Source organism: Octodon degus, unplaced genomic scaffold (assembly GCF_000260255.1).
Source record: "Octodon degus isolate 3935 unplaced genomic scaffold, OctDeg1.0 scaffold00245, whole genome shotgun sequence".
Classification (NCBI taxonomy): domain Eukaryota; kingdom Metazoa; phylum Chordata; class Mammalia; order Rodentia; family Octodontidae; genus Octodon; species Octodon degus.
Genome location: NW_004524821.1, coordinates 2,407,653 through 2,414,424, shown reverse-complemented (window position 1 = coordinate 2,414,424; position 6,772 = coordinate 2,407,653).

Here is a 6,772-nt window from a genome sequence, read left to right as displayed (position 1 = left end):
TCTTTGTGGCCGCGCCACTGTGGAGAAGCTCTGATCTTCACTGTGGAGCGCTGGACTTCACAGTCATCGCACAAGGAAGAGAGAGGCTTGATGGACGCCATCGCAGCTGTCGCTCCTCTCTGCTCTTCACTGTTTTCTGCTGCGTGAACTGCTGTCATTTGCCTTGGAGCCAGCGGAATATGGACTGAACCCTCCATTAACTGTGAGCTAAATAAACCTTTCCTTCCTTCATTTTGAGTGTCGGGTACTTGTCCCAGCAACGAGTAAAAAGTAACTAAGACACCTTGTCTAGTTCGTTCACAAGTTTTTGGAGATTAAACAAGGCCTGAATTACAGCAAACTACTTTGGAAATTATGGATGTTAATAAGAGGCACACATTTTCTACTTCATTGAGAACTGGGCCCATGCTGGTGATTTTCTAAAGACTTACTTTGCTACTTTTAGGATTGCAATCATTGATCTTGCTTCTGAAAAGGAACTGAAATCTGAGAATGGGACTTGAAGAACTTACTCAAAAAAAAATTTTTTTACTAATAAAAAAAATTGTATTTACTTAGAAGCATTCAGAATGTCAACAAAACAGTTGCAACTTTTTTTGCAATTACAGAGTGGTATTCAGTTAACAGAACAACAATTATTTCGTATAAGCTGCATCAGAGACAACTGAAGATGAAAAACTACCGTCCCCATATATAACTAATTTGTGCGGTACACCAACAAGAACCTACTTTAAATTTCTCATGCCAATTTACAACTCCCATACTGTACCAGGCAAGGTTAGTGGCTATTGAAAATACCACCAAGACAGGGCTATCTAAAGACACATTCGGTAGTGTGTTAACTATACAAAAACAAAGACACTGTACAGTTTAAAAACAAACCTCACACAGTCTTACATTTCAAATTTTTTTTTCTTCAAAAGGAGTGAGTTGTGTACGGGGGGGCGTTAAATGCTTTATAGACAAGAAAAAAAAACTGCACTAGAACCAACTTATTCATCATCATCGTCTTCTTCATCCTCCTCATCCTCTTCTTCATCTTCTTCCTCTTCCTCTTCATCTTCCTCATCCTCCTCTTCTTCCTTCTTTTTCTTGCTTTTTTCAGCCTTCACGACTCCCTTTTTTGCTGCATCAGGTTTTCCTTTAGCCCAGTAGGCAGCGATGTCCTTTTCATACTTCTCCTTCAGCTTAGCAGCCTTCTTCTCATATGGCTGCTTATCATCTGCTCAAAAAAATTTTTGTACTGGGGATCGAATTTAGGACCTTGAACTTGCCAAGCAAGCATTTACACTGCTGAGCCAGTTCTCCAGCCCCAACTCAAATCTTGACAAAGAATCTTACTATGTTAATGTGATCTTCTGACCTCCTAGGATCTTGTAGTAAGATCTTTTGGAGGAAATATAAGGCCTCTGGAAACTGTGGAACGTTGTATTCATAAGAGCACTCTGCAATGAGGTCAACCTCATCTTGCAAATACAGTGTTTCAGAAATCTGATTCTGCCAATTCTTCTCCTTTAAGGAAGGAATTTATTGGAGGATATTTGGTAACTCAAATCTCCTCAAAGGCCAAGAAAATAGGCTTGACACTCACATAGTTTGGTGTCATATTCAAATTGCCAAGCAAGATTATCCCAGTGTAGAGAGCACTTTTGCTCAGCAAGACATTATGGTTTGTACTGTGACCCAGGCAAATAGACATCATCCATAAAACATTTGTTCCTGCTGTTCTTGAAGTTGGGTGTCTCTGTTGTTCTTATCATTTCCGATGTTAGCTTCCAAATTAAAGACTTGTGCAAATACATTTGATTGGCTGGTCTGAGCTATCACAGACATTAAGAAGCAAGTTTCTGATTTCTATCTTGGGAACACAGATTCATAAGGTGAAGAATTACATAGGGTAAGAAAGATGTTTTAAATGTTGAATGACTGAGCTGGTAGTGGTGGCAAATGCCTGTAATACCAGCACTTGCGGGCTGAGGCAGGAACACCACCATGAGTTGAAGGCCAGCCTGAACTACATAGCAAAGCTCTATCTCAAAAAAAAAAAAAAAGAGTTGAATGGTAAAAAAAAAAAAAAATAGATCAAGGAATTGTTATATTTGTTAGCTGATAATCAATTAGCCTGCCTAATGTGGTAGCATTCAGAAAACTTAAGTTAGATACAGATGACTTTTTTACTTTTTTTATGTATTTGGTACAGCATCTCAGTGCTGTAATAACCAGATATTTCTCTCAGATATTTAATTGCCTTCTAGACTTCCTACTTTTTAGCTCAGTAAGTAATGTCACCATTCATCCTACTCCCCAAAACTTGTCTAACTACTCCCATTTCCCTTATTTCCCACAAATATGCACACACCTGTAGTGTAATATATGTTTTAGATATATATGTAAATGTTTGAATTTTTTATATGCTTATATACATAGCCAGGTTCCATTTAATTTCACTTCAAAGTTATATTTCAAACTTTGCCACCAGGTCAGGTCTCAGAGTCTGGCTCATTGAGCCTGAGGGCAGGGCTGGCATGTGGTACCAGGGATTGAACCCCAGTCCCTTAGGCAGAGCACATCGGCCAGGGTTTGATCCTCCGTGTGCTGTGCCAGCCCCACAGATTGAGACTGGGTGTGGTGGTGCATGCCTGCAGTCCCAGCACTTGGGAGGCTGAAAACAGGAGAATCACTACAAGTCTGATCTACATAGTAGACCCTGTAGACCCTGTCCTAAATACAGAAAAAAAATGAACCCCAGTCCCTGAGCTTGCTTAAGCTGGCACTTAGTTTGCTGAGCTATCTCGCCAGCCATTACGTTTGAAATATAACTTTGAAGTGAAATTAAATGGAACCTGGCTATGTATATGAACATATAAAAAATTCAAACATTTACATATATATCTAAAACATATATTACACTACAAGTGTGTGCATAGTTGTGGGAAATAAGGGAAATGGGAGTAGCTAGACGAGTTTTGGGGAGCAGGATGAATGGTGACATTACTTACTGAGCTAAAAAGTAGGAAGTCTAGAAGGCAATTAAATATCTGAGAGAAATCTGGGATAACAATACAAATTTGTGAGCTGTCTTATATAAATGATTATTAAAGCCACAGGCTTGGTTGAAATCATCCTTTCGACATGTGAGAATGAAAGAAAACAAAGATGATCAGAAAAGAACCTTGAGGATTACAAATGTTTTTAAAACAGAACCCCAAAGAGGATCCAGAATAGAAGTTATAGTTCAGGAGGGCAGGATATTATAGATCAGTTAGGTGACCAAGGTGACATGTTGTCTCAGGATATAGTGCTGGCAGCACCATTGTATGAAATATTTTGAAAAACTCAACCATGGTTCAGATGTTAGGGATGAGGGAGAGAAAGAAGTCATTCCTATTTTTCTAACTTCAATCAGTGGTTAGAATTGTTATGTCCAGAATGTTGATTCCTGAACATTTCCTGGACTTCTAAAGTGAGTTTTGAAAAGAGATAAGGGCAGAATTGAGCTTGGTTTACATGCCTTTGAGACAGCCAAGTAGATATTTATTTCAGTTAGTAGATATTTATCTACTGCAAGTCAAGCACTATATTTCACACTAGGAATTCATCTACTAGATAGCTAAGTCTGGAATTCTAAGTCTGGTTGCCAGTGTGCATTTGAAGCCATCAGAAAAGACAAGATGACATGGATCAAATAAAGTGGGAAGAGGGCATGGACACAACCTGGAGACCCCCAACATTTAATGACTAAAAGAGATGAAAGAAAAATGTCAGAGAAACAGGAAAAAACTAGACAATTATGATACTGAGATTCCACGAAGAGATTATTTTGTGGCTGATTTCTGTTACTATTATGCTTGAGACAAAAATGCTTGAAGGAAGAAAAATTTATTTTGGCTCACAGTTGTGAAGGTCTTAAAGTTGGCCCTTTTGCTTTGGGAGGCTCTGGCAAAGCAGTACACCATAGTGAGAAGCATGGGGTAGAGTGAAGTCATTTATTTCATTGTTGCTGAGAAGCAAAAGAGGAAGAGGAGGAACTTTATCCCACTGATCTCTTCAAGGGTGACAATGGCAAAGATCTCACACTAGGCCCCACCTCATAAAGCTTTCAAGTTCTTCCTAATAGTGCCAAGCTGGGCACTCAGCCTTTAATGTGTGGACATTTGGGGGGCATCCTGCCATAAGCTGCAGCATAGACCATGTAGTCCACAGGGCCACACAATGCCAAAGTTCAAGGCTTACCAGGCTGAAAAACTCCACTGTGTTTATCAGCAGGGAGTCCTTAGTATCTTCATGATATCTTCATGATGACAAATGTCTGTAATTGGAATTTCTAGATCAAGAGCAGCTTTCCAGAAGAATTTCTATCAGTTTATATTTCTCCAACATTATATAAAGTTACTTCCTTTCTTACTCCCTCACTCATAATGAGAATTGGGTCTTAATCCTTGCTAAAACAGAGGAAAATAATGTCTAATATATGAATGTTTCTTCTTTGAGTTTGTGAGGCAAAATATCTTTTCTTGCTTGCTTGCTTTTTTCTGTTCTTTTCTTTCTTTTTGAGGCAGGGTCTTGATATGTAGCTCATTAGGTAGTCCAGGCTGGCCTCCTGAGTGCTGGGGTTATAGGATGCACCACCACACCTGGCCCAGAACATAGTCAGGGTCTCACTAAATTGTCCAGGCTGGCCTTGAACTTTTGATCCTCCTGCCTCACCATTTCAAGGAGTTGGGAATACAGATTTTTTAAGAGTTCTTTACATATCTTTTACATTTAATTTTTTTTATTTATTTGTTACAGAGTCTTGGTACACAGCTCAGACTCAGATAGGTCCTCCTATCTCAGCCTACCCAGTGCTAGAATTACAGATGTGTGCCAATACATCCGGTTTCAGTGCTAGGCACAGAGCACACAGGGTACTGGGGCTGGCACAGCATATGGTACCAGGGATCAAACCTGGGTTCCTGTGATTGCCAGGCAGGAGCTTATACTGCTAAGCTATCTCCCCAAGCCATCTTTTAAATTTTTAGTGTTCTTTAAATTATGTTTTTGATTTGAGGCAGAACTTTGAAGTCCCTTTTACTACTTACCTTTCTCAGTGTTTCTGGGTTTACCCTTTGTACCATATAAGACCCCATTTCAAAAAACAAACTAGCAAACAAACCATATTTTATCAATTTCCAAACCCCTTTCAGAAAGAAAAATATAAAAATCTACTTCTGCTCTCCACCCTTGAGTTTCTTCCTTTTTGGGATGGTGCAGGGTGGTAACATTAATAACATAAAAAATAAACCCAAGTTAAAGTGTATAGTTCAATGACATTTAATATATTCAATGTCATTCAACTACCACCTCTTGCAAATTTAAAACAATTTTATCACCTTGAAAAAACCTTCATATAGATTAAGCAGTCACTTCTTATGTTCCTTTCGTATAATTAATTTTTTAATGTATTTGGTTGTTACAGGGTCTCACTACACAGCTCAGACTTAGTGATCCTCCCATTTCCAGCCTGCCCAGAGCTGGGATTACAGGCACGCTTCACAATGCCTGGACTCTGCAACCAGCTCAGCCTGCCCTGGGGGTGGGGCTGGCACAGCATATGGTGCTGGGCATCAAACCGTGGTTCCTGTACTTGCCTAAGGTGTTTTGTCTGCTGAGCTATCTCATTGACCCCTCCTAAAATTAATTTTTAGCTAAAAAATTTAAAGTATATTGTACACAAGGCAAAACATATCTTTCTATTTTCTGTTTATATAAACAGGAAGAAAACCTTACACATGCACATGTTTTATCCATGTATTTATCTGTTTTACTTACAAGATTGAATTGTGCAACTTCTCTTTTTTAAAAAAATAATTTTATTGAGAAACAAATAGCAATGAGATAGTTTCAAAACAGATTAGTAGGACAGTTTCAATACTTAATACCTTGCATATTGTTGTTTTCTTAGTGGTTATTCATAGTGCAAGATGAAGACATGATATCCTGTCCACAAACACTATTAGTACAAATCTTTCTATTCATTTAACCAAGAAAAATTAGTTGTATATCTATCCTAACTATTTTGAATATACAGATGCAAAATGGTCCTTCATTTGTATCCCCTTTTTTTGTTTAATTTACTGTAACTTAGTTGTGTCTCAAATTTTCTGATCAAGGAAATTATGGGGCCACAGAGAAAAGTGATCAATGATGTAGAGTCTGCCTAAGGAGAGTCACATGGAGAGAAAACATTCTCTCAGGCTTTCACAGAGAGCAAATTGGTCAAGCAGTGGCTGTGACTCATCCACATGGCTGACACTGACAAAGGATCTACAAACTGCGGTACAGGGTTACAGGATAAATCCTGAAGGGATTTGACTGACCTTGTCAGATACAAAAGTTACATTTCTTGTTATATAGGACTCGCTTTATCTTGGTCTTAATCATCCAGCAGAAAAGTATAAAAATGAAGTATAAAAAATAAAGCCACTTCAGCAGAACTCCCTGCAAAGAGGCTAGAGGCAAGATCCACCCAGCTGATTCAGGATCAGAACATCTTGCGAGAGAGACACAAAGTGTTCAACTCTTAACGACTGCAGCAGAAAGAAGTGGTGCACAGCAGCCAGATCCAAGCAACGCCCACCTGGAGGAATATGAATTTCGTAGATCCGGACCTGGTGCTAAGGTAATAACTCTATCTGAGCTCTACACCAAAGGTCAGAAGACAGTGGTATACAAAATGACAAAGAGAAGGAACAAAATGCAGTCTCAGGCCCCAAGTCTACCCAGTACAAAT